Consider the following 26,194-nt stretch of genomic DNA (forward strand, 5'->3'; position numbering starts at 1 on the left):
AAAAGAATAAGTGAAGTTGGGCTGTTATTAAACACCATATACAAATATTAAACCAAAATGGATAAAAGATAGAAACATAAAGCTAATAACAACTCAATCTATTAAAAGAAACGTTATAGAAAAGTTTTTGTTTTATTTTTAATATATTTTTATTGATGTCAAAGAGGAAGAGGGACAGAGACTGAGATAGAAACATTGAGATTCATTGGTTGTCTGCCTCCTGCATGGCCCCTTCTGGGGATGGGAGCCTGCAACCTGCTCACGTGCCCTTGATCAGAATCGAACCCAGGAACATTCAGTCCGCAGGTCGACAGTCTATCCACTGAGCCAATCTGTCTAGTCATATAGAAAAGTTTTTATGACATTTGATTTTTTTATTTTAACACCAAACGGAAAGGTAAACAAAACGAAATAGTCAAAAGGCATTATACCCTGTATAAAAGTATTATTCACATTAAAGCAAACGGTCAGTGTGTTAAAAATACAAGTTGTGAAATGGAATAAAATATCCCCAAAGCATATTATCAGATAAGTAGTTAATATCCAGAATATATAAACACATTTTAAAAAATCAACATGAAAAAAAAAAGTAACACAACTTTAAAAATATCCAAAGCTATAGGGTTAACTAATCTGTAAGATAGAAGGCAAGAACACACAATAGGTAAAGACCAATTCTTCAGTTGTTCAAGTAGTTAAACAAAAATGAAACAGACACATGCAAAAATACTAAAACTAGACCCTGTTCAAAGAACAGGCACTAAACTGAACTCAGCAAGGATTAACAACAAACATATGAGACCTGAAACCATGAAAACACTGGAAGAACGCATACTCAATGAACATTACCATCACTCTTTAAAACACTGGTTTCCATATATCTTCCTAGGCATAATAAAGAACCCAAAATCTAAAGAAATGAGACTACAAAAGAATAATTTTGACATATCTAAAGAAACCACAAAATAACAACAAAAACCCAGCAAAGCTACGTCCTCAAAAGCTAAAGATCCAAAATATATAAGGAACTCACACAACTTTACACTAAAAAGACAAACAGTATGATTGAAAATGGGTGGAGGAACTTACACATTTCCGAAATAGGACGTAAAGATGCGCAACACACATAATAAACGATATTTAACTCATTCATCATCAAGAAATGCAAGTGGATGCCGAAACCGGTTTGGCTCAGTGGATACAGCGTCGGCCTGCGGACTGAAAGGTCCCAGGTTCGATTCCGGTCAAGGGCATGTACCTTGGTTGCGGGCACATCCCCAGTAGGAGGTGTGCAGGAGGCAGCTGATCGATGTTTCTCTCTCATCGATGTTTCTAACTCTCTATCCCTCTCCCTTACTCTCTGTAAAAAAATCAATAAAATATATAAAAAAAACAACAGGGTGGCCAATTGTGGGCGAGCAGTCAGACATTCCCCGAGGAGCCCGATTGGAGACGTTGCAGGACAGGCTGGGGGAAACCCTCCCTCCCGTGCACAAATTTCATGCACCAGGCCACTAATCTATACCAATAAAAGGGTAATATGCTCATTAGACTGGAAGATCTTCCGGACAAAGCCATGGTGGCAGGGTTGAGGCAGAAGCAGTTAGCGGCGATCAGGCCAGGAGGGGAGAGCAGTCGGGGGTGATCAGGCCAGCAGAGGGGACAGATGGGGATGAGCACGCTGGAAGGGGGGGCAGTTATGCGGGAGCAGGCCGGCAATGGGGGCAATTGGGGCAAGAAGGCAGGCTGGGGGCAGTTGGGGGCAAGTAGGCAGGCGGGGGGGGGGGGGCAGTTGGGGCCGATCAGGCCAGCAGCGGGGCAGTTGGGGGAGAGCAGGTTGGCACGGGGGCAGTTGAGGATCATCAGCCAGCGGGGGGGCACTTCGGGGCAAGCAGGGAAGCAGGGGGGCAGTTGGGGGCGATTAGGCCGGCTGTGGGTGGGGCAGTTGAGGGCAAGCAGGTCAGTGGCATGGGCAGTTGGGGGTGATTAGGCCGGCAAGGAAAGAAGTTGCGGGTGAGAAGGCCGGCGGGGGGAGGCGGGGAAAGTTGGGGGCAAGCAGGACGGCAGGCTGAGTAGTTAGGGGCGATCAGGCACGCAGGCAGGTGAGCAGATAGGAGCCAGTGGTCCCGATTGCGAGAGGGATGTCTGAGGGGTCTAGATTAGAGAGGTTGCAGGCCAGGCTGAGGGACACTGGGCCACTAGTGTGTGTATATATATATATATATATATATATATATATATATATATATATAATTTCATGCACCAGGGCACTAGTATGTGTGTATACCTTTATGTATGTACAGTGGTGCCTTGACATACGAGTTTAATTCATTCCCTGACGGAGCTCGTAACTCAAATTACTCGTATGTCAAATCAGTGGCGTTCACTGTGATGTTCACCAACTAAGCGGTGGGGTATTTAAAGCTGATTCGTAACCCGAATTTTAGCTCGCAACTCAAAGGAAAAAATCAGCAGAGAGATGGATCGTATCTGGAAAAACCCGTTAGTCTGGACACTCGTAAGTCAAGGCCCCACTGTATGTATGTATGTACACACACACACACACACACACACACACACACAGTAGAGGCCTGTTGTAGGAAAAGATTCGTGCAATAGGCCTTCCCTTGTCCTGGCTGCCGGCACCGGTTTTCCTCCGACACCAAGGACCGAGGCCTTCGCTCCCGCTGGAGCAACCTTCAGTCTTCGCTAATCCGCTTCTCACCTACGTATGAAAAGTAACCACCATATTTGTTGGTGGCTAATTTGCATATCACGCTGATTAGCCAATGGGAGGCGTAGCGGAGGTACGGGCAATTATCCTATTTGTCTATTATTAGATTACATATATACACATACATACACACACACACACAACCACATATATGGCTAATATAAAAATTGTCCTCTCGGAAGTATGACCCGGAGAGGAGTTCCATCATTCCCTATGATGTGCGCTGACCACCAGGGGCCGGTCCGAAAGAAGGATGGAGAGCAGAGATAGCGGTGGGGCACTAATGGAGGGAGGGAAGGAGGAGTGGGAAGGGCGGAGACCAGGCCTAGGGATCCTTCTTATGCACGTATTTCGTGGAATAGGCCTCTAGTGTAGACTATAGAATATTCTAGAAAATGATTTTTAAAATATTACTTTCTGATATTACCTTCATTAGTGTAGACAAACTGTGATGTGTGCAAACACTGAGTTCCTAATTCACATACATCAAAAAGTGTTTCTTTTCTACACCAAGGAATTCCCCATTTGTTCCTTTTTAAAAAACTATATATATATTTATTCCTTTTAGAGAGGAAGACAGGAGAGAGACAGAAACATTAACGAGGAGAGAGAATCATTGATCAGTTGCCTCCTGCACACCCCATACTGGGGAGCGAGCCCACAACTCTGGCATTTGCCCTTGAACAGAATCGACACTGGAACCTTTTAGTCTAAAGGCCGGTGTTCTATCCACTGGGCAAAACCAGCTATGGACCAACGTGTTCCTTGAGAGCAAGAATCTACCACAGATAAGAGAAGGCCATGGAGATGTTAAAATAATAAAGGAAACAAAAACCTGCGAGTGGAGTAGGAACTCAGGAAGGAAGTCATCCTTACCCAAGGACACCAGGTTGCTGTAGTTCTCCAACATCACATCCAGGTACAATTTCCGCTGAGCTGGGTCCAGGAAATCCCACTCCTCCTGAGAGAAATCTATGGCCACATCCCTGAAGGTCAATGGTCCCTAAAAGATAAGAAACATTTACCAAGAGGTCTCCAGAAGTGTTCACAAAGTCATCCAACATGAAAACAGTGTCAGAAGAGGTTTGGACCTAGGGGAGTATCCTGAATCAGATAACTTTGCCCCAGTAACATTCTCTGATATGTGTTCTAACATTGACAAATGAGGATGACACATGTCCATAGACCCAGGATTCAGATTTTCCTATATAAGAAAATAAAATTTAAAATTAAGTCATGGCCATAGCCAATTTGTATTGGCGATTATTAAAGGAAGGGTTCAAATTAGGTAAAAAGAAAAAAAAAAAAGATCTTCACGGAAAAAGAATTGGGTAAGCGAGAGCAGGTACAGCAAGGGGGGTTTAGAGACGGCAAAGTAGAGGGAAAAGCAGCACTGAGAATGAGCTAGCTGTAGGTAACAGGACAGGGTGCAACAGGGGAGCAGAGGGGACAGGGGACACAGGCCTGAGGGAAAGACAAATATATCAACAAATGTTAGAGGAAAAGCCAACAGAGCCTCTGACCCAGGACGCATCTTTTACCTGAGAAGCAGCCATTGTGTTTTGGTCCTGATGGGGTCTGGTTGTTTCCTCAGGAGACAGTATGTTGAGTCACAGAGTGTGCCTTCAAAGGCGTCCCCACAACCTGTTAGTCAGCTCCCCTCACACTCACAGTCAGAAGGACCTGGAAATGAGGAAAAGGCCACGCCCTCCTGACCTTGGTCACAGGAGAGAGTGAGGAACAATGAGCTCCTCCATGGAGACCACACTGAGGTGTTTTTTCTGTCTTCATGTGTCAAACACTTCCACAAACTCCTACAGGAATGAGCACATGTGCTGCTCTGCTGAACCCCCAACCCAACTGAGCACCCCTTACCTTCCCTGAACAAAGCCTGCCCTGGGGGCCCTGACCGGCATTTTAGTTCCCTCCTCAGCCTCCCAGGCTGCCCCAGCGCTGTTTTCAGGGGCGCTGGGTACCAGACACCGGACCCAGCAGCCCTGAGACCTGTGGGGAGTGGGAGGGGGAGAAGCAGGAACTTGTAAGCGTGCAGGTTTCCCAGGTGGTTTTCGGTTCTCTTTCCCAGGAAATTAGAGAGAATAGATCTTCATGCTAAAGCCTTTGCTGTGGGCCTAGGAGGGGGGTGCAGACCCCCAGGCCGGGAGCCATCCGGGCTCTTTGGGCGGAAGGCGCCGGCGGGGGGAGGGGCGCAGAGGGCGGGAACCCCCTGCCCCAGACTCTCAGCCCCGCGGGGAGCACCGGCGGCCCCGGGAACGGTTTTCAGCGGGAAAACCGCGCGGCAGGCGGTGGCCACAGCCACAGGCGGAGAGACCCCGGGCCGGGGCCTCCGTTTCCTCCCAAAGGAACGTGGCGCCCGCACCGCGCAGCCTCCCGGGACCGGACTCACCGCTGAGAGAGGCTCCGGGGCGGGGACCCCAACAAGGACTCCAGCGCCGGCAGCGCCCTCAGCCTTCCCTGCGGGGAGGGGGACGGGGAGCGTCAGCTTTAAAGACAAACACCCTCCTCAGGGGGAACCGCCACCTTCCCCTCCACAGCCGCTTCCGCGTCTGCAAGGAACTGCGCAGGCGCCTCCCTGCGGGGTGGGCGGGGCCAGAGCCTGAGCTGAGCGGCTCCGCGATGGGGGCGGGGCCGAGCCCGGCGGCCAGGCCTGTGCAGGGACAGAGGGGGGAGGGCGGGGCAGGAGCGAGGGGGCAGCCCGGGGTCCCCGCACCTCCTCCCACAGGGACAGCCCTTCCTGGGGGAGTTTCCCACGTCATTGTTGGGGTTTTGGCTGGGGACGCGGCTGCGAAAGGATTCACAAGGGAGAGAAGAGACAGGAGCAGAGAGAGGGCGTTTATTTTACTTCTTTAAAGGGAGGAAAGGGCCAGGTGCCCTCTGATGGCACAAGGCACCCCAGACAGAGGGCGCTGTTCCTTTATTAGGGTGCTAGCGAGTAAATGGCAGCTGTGGCAAAAGCATAAAGAGGGAGGAGGAACCTGGAATTCACACAGAAGTTTCCCAGCTCCCAGAGGCTGTGCTTAGAGCTACTGGCTGGTCTGCCCTTCAGCTGCAGGTGTCCCAGGGAGGGGTCTTTCCCAGGATCTTCACAAGCCGGGAGCACATTCTCACAGTGAAGTTACAGGGAATTCAAAAGGCCGGCCGCTTGGATTTGAAACCAGAAACTTTCTGCCTCCGATTCGCCTGGATCCTTAAACCCTCAGTGAGGAGGGGGGAGGGGAAGGGCAGCCTGCTCTCTCAGCCCCTCCCTGTCTCCCCAACTGAAGGGAGAGGCAGCTCGAGTTAGGGAAGCAGGTGGACAGGGGTGTCAGAGACAGACCTAGATCCATTCATGGTTAGGCCCCTGATGAGATAAGATCCCATCTAACACACTGGAGGAGATATTTTTACCCGGTATTTTTTAAGGGATAAAAATTTTCTGTTTGTAAGTTATAGTCTTTGAAGTTTTTGTGTTCTGAGAGTGAATTTTTAAATGAATGTCTTTAATTTAGTAGTCCCTATAATCTAGATAATGGGCTATTGACCATAATGTATAATGTCTCCTGTAAGTATTCCTTATATTTGGGATACATAATAATTTAAAAATCAATATTTAAAAGTTATAATAACTGTTACCACTTTATTTTGTCTCATCACCATTTTTTAATTTTGATTATTTTTCAGTATTTCATGAATATAGATATTCTCTAGAGTTTTTTGAAACTGTATTTACTCTCAAGACATGACCTGTGTATGCCGAAACCAGTTTGGCTCAGTGGATAGAGCGTCAGCCTGCGGACTGAAAGGTCCCGGGTTCGATTCTGGTCAAGGGCATGTGCCTGGGTTGTGGGCACATCCCCAGTAGGAGAAGTGCAGGAGGCAGCTGATCGATGTTTCTCTCTCATCGATATTTCTAACTCTCTGTCTCCCTTCCTCTCTGTAAAAAAATCAATAAAATATATTTTTAAAAAAGACATGACCTGTGTAGAAACCTGTAATTTAGAGTAATCACACTAGTAGATTATGTTTAACCTATATAAGTATTAAATCACTTTAGGCCAATAAAATATCAACCCTCAGTATTGCCACCCAAAGCCAGAAAACACACCACATATAACTAACGGAAAAATAAAGACCAACCCATTCTACAAAGACAGTGAAAGACTTCTACACTGAAATGACACAACAATGCTAAAGAAAGAAGATACAAATAAATTTAGACATTCCTTAATATTCTGTGTTCTACAGAATAAATAAATTACCTGTCAAACTTCCAAGGCAATGGTGGCTGTGGACAGCCAAAGAGATGTGGGACAGCCAAAACACTTCATATATAGAAAAGTTGGGGAAGAACCAAGATGGCGGCATAGGTTAACACCAGAGATTGCTGCCTCGAACAACCACTTCAAAAAACAACTAAAGATGGAACGGACATCATCCAGAACCACAGGAAGGCTGGCTGAGTGGAAATTCTACAACTAGGAGGAAAGAGAATATCATACCCAGACTCAGAGGAGGCGCAGTGCTGAAGTGAAATACTCAGGTGCGGAGTGCGCGCGGAGCGGGCTGGCGGCGGAGGGCGCCGTTGTTGTTTTCAATCGGGAGGGAGGTTCAGACTCTGAGCTCCAGATCCAGGCGAGTCTCTAGGGACCCAGACTCAAACGGGAGAAGCGGGACTGTCTGGCTTCGGTCGGAACTCGAAGGCAGCTTTCTCTCCAAGGTTTGCAGCGGTTGCTGGGACTCTGTGAGGCAGAGCCCCTAGGGACGGAACTGAGAGCAGCCATAACTGCTCGCTCCAGCCCACCCTGTAGATCCCTGGGGACCTGCCCCGCCCAAACCCTGCCCAGAGCCATTTGCCGGATAGCCTCAGGCAAATGCTAGATTAGCACCAACCTAGAGATCCAGCACAAAAGCTCTCCCACTGCAGACACAGCAGACTCTCATAGCCAGTTAGCCTGGAGGTCAAATCACCCCAGGTATTGCCGACAACAATCAAGGCTTAACTAAAACAAGACTGCGCACAGAGACCACTAGGGGGTGCACCAAGAAAGCATAAAAAATGTGGAGACAAAAAAACAGGACAAAATTGTCCATGGAGGATATAGAGTTCAGAACCACACTTTTAAGGTCTCTCAAGAACTGTCTAGAAGCCGCTGATAAATGTAGTGAGATCCTCAAGAAATCTCATGAGACCCTCAATGTTGTGATAAAGAACCAACTAGAAATTAAGCATACACTGACTGAAATAAAGAATATTATACAGACACCCAACAGCAGACCAGAGGAGCGCAAGAATCAAGTAAAAGATTTGAAATGCGAAGAAGCAAAAAACACCCAACTGGAAAAGCAAAATGAAAAAAAGAATCCGAAAATACGAAGATAGTGTAAGGAGCCTCTGGGACAGCTTCAAGCGTACCAACATCAGAATTATAGGGGTGCCAGACGATGAGAGAGAGCAAGATATTGAAAACCTATTTGAAGAAATAATGACAGAAAACTTCCCCCACCTGGTGAGAGAAATAGACTTACAGGTCCAGGAAGCGCAGAGAACCCCAAACAAAAGGAATCCAAAGAGGACCATACCAAGACACATCATAATTAAAATGCCAAGAGCAAAAGACAAAGAGAGAATCTTAAAAGCAGCAAGAGAAAGAAACTCAGTTACCTACAAGGGAATACCCATACGACTGTCAGATGATTTCTCAACAGAAACTTTGCAGGCCAGAAGGGAGTGGCAAGAAATATTCAAAGTGATGAATACCAAGAACCTACAACCAAGATTACTTTATCCAGCAAAGCTATCATTCAGAACTGAAGGTCAGATAAAGAGCTTCACAGATAAGGAAAAGCTAAAGGAGTTCATCACCACCAAACCAGTATTATATGAAATGCTGAAAGGTATCCTTTAAGAAGAAGAAGAAAAAGGTAAAGATACAAATTATGAACAACAAACATGCATCTATCAACAAGTGAATCTAAGAATCAAGTGAATAAATAATCTGGTGATCATAATAGAATCAGGGACATAGAAAGGGAATGGACTGACTATTCTTGGTGGGGAAAGGGGTGTGGGAGATGCGGGAAGAGACTGGACAAAAATTGTGCACCTATGGATGAGGACAGTGGGTGGGGAGTGAGGGCGGAGGGTGGGGCGGGAACTGGGAGGAGGGGAGTTATGGGGGGAAAAAAGAGGAACAAATGTAATAATCTGAACAATAAAGATTTAATTTAAAAAAAAAGAAAAGTTGGAAGATTCACTTTTTTACCCTGAAAAAAATTTTAAAAAGCAAGAGCAACCAAGTGGGTGTGATCCTGTTTTAAAACAGACCCATACACCAATGGAACGGAGAGGAATGCCCTGACATAAACCCTGATGAAGCCTTCCCTGCATCAAACAGGAGCCTTCTCTGTGGGAGAGTATACAATCCACAGGGGCAAATGCAACCTCCAGAAATGATGTGTTAAAAAAGTGATCTCCAAATTTCACACATTCCTGTGGATTTCCTCCTTAAAATTGATAATGGAATGAAACACCCTCTGGCAGTGATGTCTGCTTGTCAACATCCCTCTCCATTCCCAATGATAAAGTTTGGAAGTCAGTGACTCACAAATTTCGCTTCAAATCTATATATATAGAAGCCTAAGTGACTGCCCTAAGCAGTTTGGCTCAGTGGTTAGAGCGTTGGCCTGCAGACTGAAGGGTCCCAGTTTCGATTCCGGTCAAGGGCATGTACCTTGGTTGCGGGCACATGCCCAGTGGGGAGTGTGCAGGAGGCAGCTGATGGATGTTTCTCTCTCATCGATGTTTCTAGCTCTCTATTCTTCTCCCTTCCTCTCTGTAAACAGTCAATTAAATATATTAAAACAACAACAACAACAACAAAAAAAGCCTAAGTGACCATTATGACTGGTTGACCATTATGACTGGTTGACCATTATGATGTGAACTGACCACCATGGGCCAGACACTCAATGCAGAATCTGCCCCCTGGTGGTCAGTGTGTTCCCACAGCCAACCTCCTGCAGTCCCTCCCCCTGACTGGGCAAGATGGCCCTGATCAGTCCTGATCACCGCCAGGCCATGGACCCCACCTGAGTAGGAATTGTGCACAGGGCCTCTAGTATATTATAAAAGCATTCAGAAAGATTTCCAGGTGTGTTGGAAAATAACAGTTGCAAAGGGTCATGTCAGGAACTAATTTGCCTCAACCTTCCCCTGGGCCATGCGTGCAGATGTTGATAGTGAGGCTGAAGCAACTCTGTAGGAACTGGGATCTCAGGGAAGGGCTGGAGGTGGGGAGGGGCTTGAACCCAGGAACATGAGTGCAATTGGAATTCATGTAAGCACTTAAATTATACAACAAAATGCAATGGTCTGTGTGAGGATGAACAACTAGAAGGTGAAACACATAACTCTCTCTTGGTAGATGGGCAATTTCATACTGACACCAGCAGGCTTTCCTACTCCCTTCCTCATTCCCCACGGAGACCAAGACTCAACATAGCTGAGTTATAGAGTCTTTCACGGGGATACAACCTGGGATATGAGACTTGGATGACTAAGATATGTGATGATTTTGGACAACAGCATTGCTTACAAATAAATCTTTCAAAGAAAATTGGAATAAACTGCATTATTAAAACAAATGTTGTGTCTGACACTTGAATTAAATTACCTTAAATACTGTTTTTTCAGTACACATCTTTTATTAATTCAGGAAGCATTTAAATTTATCACCTATCCCAAAATTAAATAAACACATCAGAAATAAACATGGCCAACTAAGCTCCAAAAAATATATTGAAGTATCCTTTCTTGATGTTATTATCTATATAAAAATCCAAGAATATGTACAGACAGGTTATTCTATCTCCTTTTTTAAAAAAAAATATTTTACTGATTTTTTACAGAGAAGAAGGGAGAGGGATAGAGAGAAACATCGATAAGAGAGAAACATCGATCAGGTGCCTCCTGCACAACTCCTACCTGCAACCCCAGTCCACAGGCTAATGCTCTATTCACTGAGCCAAACCGGTTAGGGCTCTATCTCCTTTTATGAGGACCCCACTTCTATCAGATTAGCACCCCACTCTTGTGACCTCATATAACCTTAATAACTTCCCTAAACACCCTATCTCCAAATACAGACATATTGGGAGTTAGGCCTTCAAAATATCAATTTTGAGGGGACACAATTCAGTCCTTAACAGTCAGCACCACAAGTTCACTATCTGTTATGTAAAACCACTCAAAACTGATTCTCTTAATGCATCAATATTCAGTATTTGTTATGAGTCTAGGGGTTGCCCAAGTGGTTCTTCTGCTTCATGTGCTATTGGCAAAAGGTTTGTGAACTTCTTCACTAGATCAAAACATGATTTCCCAAAACATAAACAAACTCCTTCCAGCCTCCAAACTTTCAAAGTTCACCAGCCAGCCCCAAGGCCATGTCACAGGCATTAGGTGTTTAGGACTGAGCACCTCAATCTCAACAACTCTTTTCTCTTACAACTAGTCTTTCTTGTGGAATAAAACACCCCAATGTTTAGTGGCTTAAATCAACCAACATTCATCATTGCACATAACTCCGGGGTGTCTGAGCCCTTCTCTGCTGCTTTTACTTAGGCTCCTACACTCAGGTGCCTCCAGCTGGCCGGGTAGCTGTTGGGGCCTCAGGGAGCTAGAAAATACCTTGCTTTGAAAATATTTTTAAAGTTTTCTTAAAAAATTGAATTTAGAGAGGAAGGGAGAGATGGAGAGAAACATCCATGTGCAAGACAAACATCCATTGGTTGCTTCCCAAAAGTGCCCTGAGCAGCTCTGGGGTCACATCCGCAATCTGACATTTGCAAGTCCAGGAATCAAACCTGCAACCTTTTGGTGGAGGGCACTACAGGCAAACAAATGAGCCAAATGGGACAGAGTTAGAAAGACCTTCGAGATAAACTTCCTTACATGGTGATATATTTGTCAGTCATATCTCATACAATATAACTTCAAATTTATCATATGTCCCTTCAAAGAGAATCTACAGCTCAGCAGGTGTGGCTCAATGGTTAGAGTGTCGTCCCTCCCACCAGAAGGTCACAGATTTGATTCCCAGTCAGGTCTGGAACCTGGGTGGAAGGTTTGGTCTCCAGCCTGCCTTGTGTGCCTGCGGGAGGCAACCAATTGATGTGCCTCTCTCATATCAATGTTTCTCTCTCTCTACCCACTGTCCCTCCCACTCTCTCTAAGATCAATGGTAATAATATGCTTGGATAAGGATTTTAAAGAGAACCTGCATTTACTTTTTAGGATATTGTATTGATTTCAGAGAGGAAGGGAGAGAGAAAGAAACATCAATGATGAGAGAGAATCAATGTTGCACCTACTCCTGCATGCCTCCTATTGAGGATTGAAGGGGAAACCTGGGCATGTGCCCTGACCAGGAATCTCACCAGACCTCCTGGTTCATAGGTCAATACTCATCCTCTGAATAACACTGGACAGGCCAGATAGTTTACTTTTTACAATTATAACCTATTTTGTTGACCTCCGTCCCCTATGTTTTGTTTTCTATTTCTCAAGTATCTGTCACATATGGATAACAAACTTGTCAAATATATCCACTGAAAGAGATATTGGAATATATTTTTAGCTCACAAATCATTAATCCTGGCCCTAGCTGGTGTCACTCAGTGGATACATCATTGGCTCTCGGACAGAGAGTCCTGGCTTTGATTCTGGTAAAGGGGATGTACCTACCTTGCAGGCTGGACCCCTGGTCCATATAGGAGGCTACCAATAGAGGTGTCTCTCTCACACTGACGTTAATCTCTGTGTCTGTCCCCCTTCCTTTCACTTTCTCTAAAATTCAATGGAAAAATAGCTTCAGGTGAGGATTCACAACAAAAAGATTCATTAATTTTGTCCTAGCCTAAGGAGTAACTTTGCTGGTTGGAGTGCCCTCGCAATGTGACAGGATTCTGAGTTTGAGTCCATATTGTGGCACATCCAGGGGGTCAAAAATACACAAGGGATCATTTTGTGTGGTGGTACATTCTCTGTAATGCAACCCCATAAAAGAGTAAAACTATTGATCAAATATCCAATAATTACATCTCCTTCTATACCCACAATAATTTTCACCACAATATGTTAGTGAACATCCAGTATGAAGTATGTTTCAGTGAAAAAGATTTCACCTATAGACAAACAGCAGGCCATTCTCCGTGTAGTAAACAGATATGAGTGGGAGTAAGCTGTGTCCTGGGAGCTTTGCTTTTTTGTTTTGTTTTTTTGTCCTACAGCAATGTATCTCCAAAACTTTCAATTTATCTCAGCATAACCATTTATTTATGCCTAGATGGCATGGCTCAGTGGTAAAGCATAGAACTATGAACCAGGAAGTCAGGGTTCCATTCCTGGTCAGGGAATATGCTCTGGTTGAGGGCTCTATGCCCAGTGTGACGTATGCAGAAGGCAGGAGATCCATGATTCTCTCTCACCATTGATGTTTCTGTCTCTTCCTCTCCCTTCCTCTCTGCATTCAATAAAAATTTTTTAAAAATTAAAAATATATATAAAAATAATAAAACCTAAACATAGTAAAATAAAAACACTTTAAATTTTTCAAAACTCATATTATTTCTGAGAAAACCAGGAGGACTTGTATTTGAAATAAGCTTTTACAAATGACTGTGGAACATACAGATGAGATCTGGCTGATGCAAAATCTACCAGCTCCATCTTCAGAATTTTCACACTCAATAGAATAATGAATATTCACTTCTATAATTTAAGTTTTAAATTATATTTTATTTCAAGGGTTTAAATTATGCTAGTAAACATTTGAAAGCTAGTTTTACTGTTTGCTTTTATGTTCACATAATGAAATGTACATACTTACTACACATCTCTCCATGAGGCAGTAACATGGAACTCAGCCACAGGCTTTGGTGAGGTGATCACTTTGAGGGGTGTCTATTCACACATGGACTGGAGCCTGCAAGTAGGCTCTGGACCAGAGGTCTTCAAACTTTTTATTTTATTTATTTTATTTTTTTTAAATTAAATCTTTATTGTTCAGATTATTACATTTGTTCCTTTCCCCCCCCCATAACTCCCCTCCTCCCAGTTCCCGCCCCACCCTCCGCCCTCACTCCCCACCCACTGTCCTCATCCATAGGTGCACGATTTTTGTCCAGTCTCTTCCCGCATCTCCCACACCCCTTTCCCCCCCAAGAATAGTCAGTGCATTCCCTTTCTATGTCCCTGATTCTATTATAATCACCAGTTCATTCTGTTCATCAGATTATTTATTCACTTGATTCTTAGATTCACTTGTTGATAGATGCATATTTGTTGTTCATAATTTGTATCTTTACCTTTTTCTTCCTCTTCTTAAAGGATACCTTTCAGCATTTCATATAATCCTGGTTTGGTGGTGATGAACTCCTTTAGCTTTTCCTTATCTGTGAAGCTCTTTATCTGACCTTCAATTCTGAATGATAGCTTTGCTGGATGAAGTAATCTTGGTTGTAGGTTCTTGGTATTCATCACTTTGAATATTTCTTGCCACTCCATTCTGGCCTGCAAAGTTTCTGTTGAGAAATCAGCTGACAGTTGTATGGGTAGTCCCTTGGAGGTAACTGACTTTTTCTCTCTCGCTGCTTTTAAGCTTCTCTCTTTGTCTTTTGCTCTTGGCATTTTAATTATGATGTGTCTTGGTGTGGTCCTCTTTGGATTCCTTTTGTTTGGGGTTCTCTGCGCTTCCTGGACTTGTAAGTCTATTTCTTTCACCAGGTGGGGGAAGTTTTCTGTCATTATTTCTTCAAATAGGTTTTCAATATCTTTCTCTCTTCTTGTGGCACCCCTATAATTTGGATGTTGGTAACGCTTGAAGCTGTCCCAGAGGCTCCTTACACTATCTTCGTATTTATGTATTCTTTTTTCATCTTGCTTTTCCGGTTGGGTGTTTTTTGCTTCTTCGTATTTCAAAACTTTGACTTGATTCTTGTGATCCTCTGTTCTGCTGTTGGGAGTCTGTATAACAGTCTTTATTTCAGTCAGCGTATGCTTAATTTCTAGTTGGTCCTTTATCACAACATCGAGGGTCTTGCTAGATTTCTTAAGGGTCACATTAAGTTTATCGGCGGTTTCTAGAAAAATTTTTGAAAAACCTTCAAAGTGTGGTTTTGAACTCTATATCCAGTAGTTTGCTTTCCTCCATTTCTGTCATTTGTGTCCTGTTTCTGTGTCTCGGCATTTTTTATGCTTCGCTCTGTCGATAGAGTGGCTTTCTGTGCTAAGTGTCCTATAGGGCCAAGTGGCTTAGCCTCCCCAACTACCTGAGATAGACACTCTTGGTGCACCCCCTTGTGGGCTTTGTGCACAGTCTTCTTGTAGTTAAGCCTTGATTGTTGTAGGTAACACTGGGGGGGATTGACCTCCAGGCCAATTGGCTGTGAGAATCAGTTGTTTCTGCAGTGAGAGAACTGGCTCCTGGATCTCTAAGGAGGTGCTAATCTAGCCTCTGCCTGAGGCTACTGAGCAGAAGCCAGCTGTCAAGCAATGCAGGTTGCCCTGGCGCCTTAGGCCAGCTGCAGTTTGTTAAGTAATTTTCAGATTACAAAGGGCCAGGCCTTTCATATGCAAAAGCCTCAGTGCATGGCTTGGGCGGGGTGCCAGGGGATCAACAGGATGGAGCTAGCAGTTATGGCTGCTCTCAGTCCTGCCCTCAGAGGCCCCACTTCTCAGTGTCCTGGCAATTGCTGTGAGCACCTCCGAGAGAAAGCTGCCCTTGACTTCCAACCAATGCCAGACAATCCCATTTTTCCTGTATGAGTCTGGGACCCCAGAGACTCGCCCGGAACTGGAGATCAGAGCTTGAGACTCTCTCCCGATTGAAAAAGACAACCGTGGCCTCAGCCACCAGCCCTCTCCGCATGCACCTCTGCACTTTTGTATTTTATTTCACCACCGCACCTCCTCTGAGTCTTGGTATGCTTTTCTCTTTCCTTCTAGTTGTAGAATTTCCACTCAGCCAGCCTTCCTGTGGTTCTGGATGATGTCTGTTCTATATTTTAGTTGTATTTTTGAATTTGTTGTGGGAGGCAGCAATTTCCGGTGTTTACCTATGCTGCCATTTTGGTTTCTCCCTCTGTCTTAGTGATTTCTATGTGGTACTCAATGTGATAAAAGATCTTGCCTGGGAAGTATTAAACCACCTGGTGTATACACTAGACCAGGGGTGGGCAAACTTTTTGTGAGTGCGTGTGAAAACCAAGAAAATCTCTGACTCAAAATTCTTTTGTGTGCCAACCCTAATTTTTTGAGAACATGTTATGCCTATTTGATATCTCTTAAGGTGTACGTATGTGAAGAACCTTGAAGAAATAATAAAATTCGAGCGACAAAAACACAGTATATGATGAAAAATACATTTATTTTTTAATGTATACATGTATACCGATAGTCCGACAGAAAACTTTATGACTCCGTTTGATATAATCAGTGGGACTTTTGCTACTGCATCACTGATGGCAGAGATTTTACATCAGGTTTATATTTTGTGACCTTCAGAGGTATGCACAAGCTACTACTTTCATCTGTCAGGCTACTCCTAATACGAGACTTAACAAAATTCATCACTGAGAACAAAGATTCACAAGAGTATGTGGATGAAAACATGGAGAGTAACACTGTTGCAAAGTTTTTTAAAGAAAAAATTTTCTGGAATGGCATTCTAAGTCCTCAATAGTTCGTAGTCGACACTTCTCTCTGGTACTCCTGTCTCTAACTGCTTTTTTTCAATGTTTTCCAAGTCAACTCTAAGGTCAATAAATTTCTGCTTCCAAATTGAGCTACTCTGAAATTCAATCAGCTGCATTTCAAAGTCAGCCATGTCTATCCATGAAAACATTTGTAAGTTTAGTTCCTCCAGTTTCATGCTGGCTGGAAACCTCATGAATTTTGCTGGCTCTTCTAGTTCTCTGAATTACGCAAATCTTGAGAGCTGCTCAATAGTGGACTCGATGATGTTTAACCCTTTGCAGTCCAATTTTATTTTTGGAATTCAAACAGTCTGGTCCAAATTAACTGATGGGATTGAATGTTGAAGTTAACTGTCTCACTAGACCTCAGCTCGATGTTGGACCTGCTCCTAGAACCTGGTCTGGCAAGTCAGCCTCCATGTTGGACCGAAAAGGGTTAAAAACAGCTTTTGAAGGCTTTGACAGTCTGTTCTGTCATCTTTTGGGAGGTCTTTGATGTGCCTCTTGAGGTTTGGGAAATAACTAAATCGCTCACCATCCACATCCCTCTTAAAGACTTCCAGTTTCTTTTCAAAAGCCTTTATGTAACCAAACATAACATCAAGTCAGTTCCTTGTCTGTTCCTTGTAATTTAACATTTAAGTCGTTCAAATGTTCAAAAAAATTGTAAAGGGAAGATTATAAGAGAGGGTTTCGCAAGCAAGCAAAAGTTACTGGTATGCCATTTTTGGCACACGTGCCAGGGGTTGCCCAACCCTGAACTAGACCTTGCTCCTTCAGATTACCACTTGTTCTGATAGATGGCACATGCACTTTCTGAGCAGCACTTCAAAACGTATAAAGTGGAAAATTGAGTCTCTGAATGGTTTGCCTCAAAACAAGAAAAGTTCTATTGGTATGGTATCCCCATATTCCCTGAAAGATGGGGAAAATGAGTAGCTCACAATGGACATTACCTTGAGTAAAGCACTTCTGATGTTTCTCTTGAAATTATCGTGTTTTCTTTGATTACAAATCCGCATTAACTGGTACAATTAGTATGTCCTGTAACAGAACAAATTCATAAAGCCTCTGGTCCAGATGAATCTTAGTCATAAAATATCATCACATACATATACTTACGAATGCTCCATGGGTATGTCAGAAAGTATAGAAGAATATTGAACATCTTGTTTCTGCAATGACTTTGTCCTTTAGGTGGGCACATGCATAGTGTTAGAAATAAGGTAGAGCCCCCAAATTCAGGGGTCCTGGAAGAACACAAAACATACTTGGGAGCCAGGCAGCAAGGCAAACATCTTTATTTCTATACAGAAGGTGCACAAACATGGTCTGGAAGCAGATGCAAACCAAACAGGTAGTGTGCTCAGCTTTATAATCTCTGACGCAGGTGACCTGTCCTTTACTCCTGATTGGAGCTGAGGCACAGTCTTTCGAGATTGGCTAATTCAAAGGGAGGGGTTGGCCATTGCTGTTTCAAGATGGCAGCCCCCAGGGGAGCTGCAAGCCACGTGGCCAGCTGACGGCTGACAAGTCACGCAGTACAAAATGGCAGCTGTCTAAACTGTTCTTTGAAAAGATGACTTGTTTATTCTCACAAATGGAACTGATGTTTACCACCTTGTAAATTCAGCCCTGAACACTGGACAATAAATGTGCAGCTTTTATTTCAACCTCTACTTACCTGCTATCCCTGGAATGTATAGTGATGGCCTCAAAAACTTTAGGGACAGATAAAGCCAATGGACATACCTCTGTTCAGGCTGTGAATATAAAAAAAACCTTTGCATCCAAAATAACAAAAGGTTTCAACTGCAAAGCAGCCATGGTACCTGGGGTTCCTCTAAAAAGAATGACAAACATTAGGCTATATTCAAGAGAGAATAGATTCTCTCATCATTTATGTTTCTATCTCGCTCCCTCTCCCTTTCTCTCTAAAATTAATAAAAAATATATTTTAAAAAGTGACAATAAAACCAGTATAACATGGGTTAATTACTCCGAATAAAGAAGTTAACGGGATACAAAAAAACCAAGATGGTGACATAGGTAAACACCGGAGTTTGCTGCCTCGAACAACCACTTCAAAAATACAACTAAAAGTCGGAATGGACATCATCCAGAACCACAGGAAGGTTGGCTGAGTGGAAATTCTACAACTAGAAGGAAAGAGAAAAGCATACCGAGATTCAGAGGAGGCACAGTACGGAAGTAAAATACTAAGGTGCAGAGGTGCATGCGGAGCGGGCTGGCGGCTGAGGGCACAGTTGTTGTTTTCAATCGGGAGGGAGTCTCAGGCTCTGAGCTCCAGTTCTGGGCGAGTCTCTAGGGACCCAGACTCATACGGAAGAAACGGGACTGTCTGGCATTGGTCAGAACTCGAGGGCAGCTTTCTCTCCGAGGGGCTTGCAGCGATTACCAGGACACTGAGAAGCAGAGCTTCTGAGGGCAGGACTGAGAGCAGCCATAACTGCTAGCCTAGCCCTGTTGACCCCATGAGACCTGCCCCACCCAAGCCCTGCAGGGAGGCTTTTGCTGGATAGCCGCAGGCAAAGGCTAGATTAACACCTCCCTGGAAATCCAGGAGCCAGGAAGCCCAGACGTCAGAGTGGGACCATCCAGTTTGCAGCTCCGTGGAACCATAAAAGACACACTCAGGGGGAAGACTCAGTGAGCACCAAAGCCCCATCGAAGCAAGTCTTGTCCCAGAGGGGTGTCTCCAGCACGGAAGTTCTCCCACTGCAGAGACAGCTGATTCTCACAGCCAATTGGCCTGGAGGCGAATTCCTCCCAGTGATAACTACAACAATCAAGGCTTAACTACAACAAGACTGTGCAAAAAGCCCACAAGGGGGTGCACCAAGAGTGTCTACCTCAGGTAATTGGGACACTTAGCACACAAAGGCACTCTATCGACACAGCGAAGCATAAAAAATGCCGAGACAATGAAACAGGAGACCCTAGTGAGACCCTCGAGGTTGTGATAAAGGACCAACTAGAAATTAAGCATACACTGACTGAAATAAAGAATACTATACAGACTCCCAAAAGCAGACCAGAGGATCGCAAGAATCAAGTCAATGATTTGAAATATGAAGAAGCAAAAAACACCCAACCAGAAAAGCAAAATGAAAAAAGAATCCAAAAATACGAAGATAGTGTAAGGAGCCTCTGGGACAGCTTCAAGCGTACCAACATCCAAATTATAGGGGTGCCACAAGAAGAGAGAGAGCAAGATATTGAAAACCTATTTGAAGAAATAATGACAGAAAACATCCCCTACCTGGTGAAAGAAATAGACTTACAAGTCCAGGAAGCGCAGAGAACCCCAAACAAAAGGAATCAAAGAGGACCACACCAAAACACATCGTAAGTAAAATGCCAAGAGCAAAAGACAAAGAGAGAATCTTAAAAGCAGCAAGAGAAAGAAACTCAGTTACCTACAAGGGAGTACCCATACGACTGTCAGCTGATTTCTCAACAGAAACTTTGCAGGCCAGAAGGGAGTGGCAAGAAATATTCAAAGTGATGAATGCCAAGAACCTACAACCAAGATTACTTTATTCAGCAAAGCTATCATTCAGAAGTGAAGGTCAGATAAAGAGCTTCACAGTTAAGAAAAAGCTAAAGGAATTCATCACCACCAAACCAGTATTATATGAAATGTTGAAAGGTATCCTTTAAGAAGAGGAAGAAGAAAAAGGTAAAGATACAAATTATGAACAACAAATACACACCTATCAACAAGTGAATCTAAAAATGAAGTGAATAAATAATCTGATGAACAGTATGAACTGGTGATTGCAATAGAATCAAGGACATAGAAAGGGAATGGACTGACTATTCTTGGGGGGGGGCGGGAAGAGATTGGACAATAATCATGCACCTGTAGGTGGGGAGTGAGGGTGGAGGGTGGGGTGGGAACTGGGTGGAGGGGAGTTATGGTGAGAAAAAAGAGGAAGCAATGTAATAATCTGAGCAATAAAGATTTAATTTTATAAAAAGAAGTTAACGGGGTAACAATGAGAAATTCTTAAGGTTTCCAATGAAAATCAGGACAAGAAAAATCATTCCAATTATAAAGTACACAGATGCCAATTTGTGGTATTCCAAAGCTTCATATTCATATTAAAAACTATAGGTGTAAGCAGGAGAACCCCAATCGTGGGCTACCTACTTCATGAATATAAAGCAAAATATTCGCCACATTCTGATGTCAGTCACTGCATTGTAAATTCCAAACTACTGAGTGGAAGATACAGAGGCTTGAAAGGCTGATGAGGGACAGGATGCTTTACATGCTGTAGTTCCACCACTGCCCAAAGAATGGCAGCTTAGAAGATAAAGTGAAAAACCAGAGGAACTGGAAATGAGAAATGAAAGAAATAGCTGAGTTCAGTTAGCAATGCAGCCTGAGAAAGGTGTATTTTCTCCACGTTCAGAGATCATGCTGATTCTGCATCCTGGGTACAATAAAGCCACTGGTATTGCAATATACCTCTTAATTATTGCTGGGGTCCAACCCCAGCAGGTCCAGGGGTCCCCAAAGGTGTGGACGGAGTCAGCGAAGAAGGAATGACATGGAGACAGCGTTCAGTGGATCAGCAGCCTAGCCAGGATCTCTAGCCAAGTTTTGGTCAGGATCTCCAGCGAAGTTCTGGTTAGGATCTCCAGCCGGGTTCTGTGTCCATGTTCTCTTGCTAGGATCTCCAGCCAGGTTCTATAGGTTCTCCAGCCAGGTTCTGTAGCCATGTTCCCTCGCTAGGTTCTCCAGCCAGGTTCTATGTCCATGTTCTCTTGCTAGGTTCTCCAGCCAGGTTCAGTCACCAGGTTCTAGTCAGGTTCTCTTGCCATGTTCTATCCAGGTTCTGTAGCCAGGTTCTGTCTCTAGGTTCTTCAGCCAGGTTCTCTCGCTAGGTTCTGTGGCCAGTTTCTGTCCAGGATATTTTGCCATGTTCTCTCGCTAGGTTCTGTGTCCTGTTGTCTTGTTACATTTGTATTTATACCAGTTGATTCCAATCCTATCAATCTCCTTTCCAAAGGTTAGGGCGTTTCTTATCTCCATTCCAGGGAGTAAAGATTATGTGGCTTAAGCATGATTGTTCATAGTTAAAGTGATTAATTACCTGCCTGGCACTTAGTGAAGGGGTTTTATTCCCTCCCTAACTTCAGGGGAAAATCCCTACCTGGGGAAACAACCTTTCCCAGAGAGGTGACCTTGGTTAAAACACATAGTGCCAAGAAGGTGAGCAAACATATTAAGAACAGTATGCTATATATGCCAGGTCCCTTGAAACAGCAAGGATGGACCGGCTCCCGGCAAATTATGGAAAATCTATTACACAGACAGCACTGTCCTAAAGGTAGGTCTGGCCTCCTAAATGTCACAACCACAAATTGACATGCTCTCAAAAAGTTTTCAGCTCAACACAGTGGCACAGAAAAGGAAGTAACTTTGAAGACATAATTTACAAAACTCGAGAACTATTTTTAAAGATTTATTCAATAGGATCATTCTCTAATAGAAGAAAATAGTGTCCCTTATAATGTACACAATATTCCATGGGAAAGTATGCAAGTGAAGTCCATATAGTATACAAGAGCTCACAGATCTTTAAGGTAGAAACCATCAACCCCATAATTTCACACATACACCAGGAATAAAACACAGCAGCACCAAGTGATATGGGAACAGAATCACAGTAATATTTACTTTTTAAAATACTTCCAATGATTTCAATATAAATAACACTCTAAGTAACTGTACATATGGAAACATCAATTCCTTTGATATATTCAAGTATAGCAACATTTACTAGCTACATTTAAAGTTTAAAATACACTGGGTGTACTAATTTAGAGCAATTCCTGAAAGGCATTTTGGCTACCTATCTAGTGTGAATTCATTGATGCTTTAAAATTCATAATCAATTACATACTTGGATAACATTTTTATATCTTTAAAATCTGTTAAGGCATAAGTTACTTGGAGTTTTATAAACTGTATACTTTAAACAAAAGTCCTTCCTATTATATCATGAATGTAGAATTTCTACCCAATTGCAATTCCTGATAAGACTGGGGCTGTAGGTCCAGCTATATGATTTCCCACATTCTTTAGTTTTAAGGTTTCCCCCTAGAATAAATACCAATGTGAGGAATCAGCTACAGATGCTGATGAAAGACTTTAGGACAATGTTTACATTTGTACTGTTTCTCCCCAGTATGAATTCTCATGTCAGGTAAGGTTTGCATAGTGAGTAAGCTTTGTCACATTCTTTATATCTGCTGGACTTCAATCCAGTAATAATGATATGTTGTATGAGATATAAATGAGGGTATACACTTTGAGATATACCTGATAATTTGTAAGACCTTGTTTTATCATTCTCAATGTAGCTTCAACCATTGAAGCTTACATCCTTAAATGAAAACTTTATATTATTGCTGTTTTTCTTTAGAATGATTCCTAAAATGTTGAGTAGGTTAGACCACAGGTTAAGGATTTCTCACATTTTCAACAGTATAAGGCTTTCCGTCATTGTAAAATCTCTGATGTTCAGTAAATTTTTAGCAGTGGGTAAAGGCTGCAGCCCAAACTATACATTTGTAATGACTTTCTTTAGTATGAAGTCTCTCAGGTACAATAAGAGACGAATGCCTTTTAAAGGCTTGGTCTACGTTTTTCACATTCATAAGGCTTCTTCCCAGTATCCATTCTGTGATGTTTAGTAAGTTCTCACAGCTGGTCAAGGACTTACAATACTCCACACATCTGTAAGAATTCTATCAAGTATGAACTCTGCTGTACAATGATGCAGGAACCCTGAGAAAATGCTGTTACATTCTCTACATTTATAAGGCTACACTCTTTGGTGAACTCTCTGATGAAAATTAACGGATGAGGACTGGCTAAAGGCTTTGCCACATTCTCTACATTTATAAGGCTTCTCTCCAGAATGAACTCTCTGATGCTTAGTAAGGTCTGAGGACCAGCCAAAGGATTTGCCACATTCTACACATTTAAAAGGCTTCTCTCCAGTGTGAACACTCTGGTGATTAGTAAGGTATGAGGAGTAGACAAAAGATTTGCCACATTGTCTACATTTATAAGGCTTCTCTCCAGTGTGAATTCTCTGATGTGAAGTAAGGGATGAGGACTGGCTAAAGGCTTTACCACATTCATTACATTTGTAAGGCTTCTCTCCAGTATGAACTCTCTGGTGGTAAGTCAGTTTTGATGAGGTAGTGAAGGATTTGCCACATTCTCTACATGTATAAGGCTTCTCTCCACTGTGAACTCTCTGATGCTTAGTAAGTTCTGAGGAGCTTCCAAAGGATTTGCCACATTCTCTACATTTATGAGGCTTCTCTCCAGTGTGAACTCTCTGATGAGAAGTAAGGGAAGAAGAGGTGCCAAAGGATTTTCCACAATCTCTGCATATGTAAGGCTTCTCGCCAGTATGAATTCTCTGATGACGCTTAAGGGATGAGTAATGGGTAAAAGCTTTGCCACATTCATTACATTTATAAGGCTTCTGTCCAGTATGAATTCTCTGATGCTTAGCAAAGTATGAGATATCCCTAAAGTCTTTGCCACATTCATTACATTTATAAGGCTTCTCGCCAGTATGAATTCTCTGATGATAATTAAGGTATATTGCCAAACGGAATTCTTTGCCACATTCTGAACATTTGAAAGATTTCTCTCCAGTATGTCCTCTCTGATGTTGATAAAGGGATGAGGATTGGCTGAAGGCTTTGCCACATTCTCTACATTTATAAGGCTTCTCTCCAGTATGAACTCTCTGATGTGTAGTGAGGTGTGAGAACCGTCTAAAGGCTTTGCCACATTCTCTACATTCATAAGGTTTCTCTCCAGTATGAATACTGTGATGACGATTAAGGGATGAGTAATTGGTAAAGACTTTGCCACATTCATTACATTTATAAGGCTTTTCTCCAGTATGAATTCTCTGATGGTGACAAAGGGATAAAGCCAAACTGAATCTTTTGTCACATTCTGAACATTTGAAAGACTTATCACCAGTATGAACTCTCTGATGTCTATTAAGAGCGGAGGAATCGCTAAAGGCTTTGCCAGATTCTCCACAATTATAAGGCTTCTCTCCAGTATGAACTCTCTGATGCCTAGTAAGGTGTGAGAACCGTTTAAAGGCTTTGCCACATTCTCTACATTTGTAAGGCTTCTCTTCACTATGAACTCTCTGATGTTGATTAAGGGATGAAGATTCGCTGAAGGCTTTGCCACATTCTCTACATTTATACGGCTTCTCTCCTGTGTGAACTCTCTGATGGTTAGTAAGGGATGATAAAACACTGAAGGCTTTGCCACATTCTCTACATTTATAAGGCTTCTCTCCTGTATGAACTCTTTGATGTCTATTAAAAGCAGAGGGATCGCTAAAGGCTTTGCCACATTCTCCACAATTATAAGGCTTCTCTCCAGTATGAACTCTCTGATGAGTATTAAGGTGTGAGAACTGTCTGAAGGCTTTGCCACATTCTCTACATATGTAAGGCTTCTCTTCACTATGAACTCTCTGATGCATAGTAAGGTGTGAGAACTGTCTAAAGGCTTTGCCACATTCTCTACATTTATAAGGCTTCTCTCCTGTATGAACTCTCTGATGTCTATTAAAAGCGGAGGAATCGCTAAAGGCTTTGCCACATTCTCCACAATTATAAGGCTTCTCTCCAGTATGAACTCTCTGATGAATAGTAAGGTGTGAGAACCGTCTAAAGGCTTTGCCACATTCTCTACATCTGTAAGGATTCTCTTCACTATGAACTCTCTGATGCATAATAAGGTGTGAGAACAGTCTAAAGGCTTTGCCACATTCTCTACATTTATACGGCTTCTCTCCACTATGAACTCTCTGATGAATACTAAGTCTTGAGGGCCAGCTAAAGGTTTTGTCACATTCTGAACATTTATAAAACTTTTCTCCCATGTGATTTCTATGCTGTTGAGTATGTCCTGAGGACTGACTAACGGCGTTTCCATTTTCCCTGAGTTTGTAAAATTTTGCAATAGTATGATTTCTTCCCTTATGTACAATAAGAGATGAATGACATCTAAAGGCTTTGCCACATGCTTTACATTTGTAAGGCTTCAGTCCAGTATGAATTTTCTGATGTACCATACAACCTGAAGGCCAATTAGATGTTTTACTAGAATCTTTACATTTATAAGGTTTTTTTCCACTATGGATTTTTTCTGCTTTATTTGTATTGACTATTTGACTGGAGATTCTACCGCAATGATTCCATTTGTAAGCTTTCTTCCCAGTACGAATATTCTCTTCTTCAGTGTAATTTGATGACTGATGAAAAGACAGGACAAATTGACTTCCTTTGTGTGTCTTCTCCACAATAGGAATAACCTCATGTATTTGGTGATTGGACCTTGGGTCACAGACTCTTCCACTTTCATAATGGTCCTCTGCAAGTTCGCTTCTCCAGTGATTAAGATATGACTCTCGCTTAAAGTTTTTCCAATGTTCATTCCATTGATAACTTCTGTCTCCATTATATGTACTCTGGTAGTAATGAGAGATAGATAGGCTTTTACTGACAGTTTTAATTTCATTAAACATGTACACTGTTCCATAAGAATCATTTCATGATACTCACTAAACCAAGATGGTTGTACAACGAAAGCTCTCCTAATTTATTAAAATAATA

The 26,194-nt window shown here is 42.9% G+C and overlaps 3 pseudogenes; all 3 read right to left on the reverse strand.

The window, feature by feature from the left end:
• LOC132216089 (zinc finger protein 883-like) overlaps positions 1–5,313 on the reverse strand; it is a 48,082-nt pseudogene extending 42,769 nt beyond the window's left edge.
• The window catches only part of LOC132216071 (zinc finger protein 91-like), a 116,128-nt pseudogene that overhangs the window by 67,380 nt on the left and 22,554 nt on the right, over positions 1–26,194 (reverse strand).
• The window catches only part of LOC132216070 (zinc finger protein 665-like), a 140,060-nt pseudogene continuing 134,335 nt past the window's right edge, over positions 20,470–26,194 (reverse strand).

The sequence above is a fragment of the Myotis daubentonii genome, chromosome 15 (genome assembly GCF_963259705.1).
Source record: "Myotis daubentonii chromosome 15, mMyoDau2.1, whole genome shotgun sequence".
In the NCBI taxonomy this organism is placed as follows: domain Eukaryota; kingdom Metazoa; phylum Chordata; class Mammalia; order Chiroptera; family Vespertilionidae; genus Myotis; species Myotis daubentonii.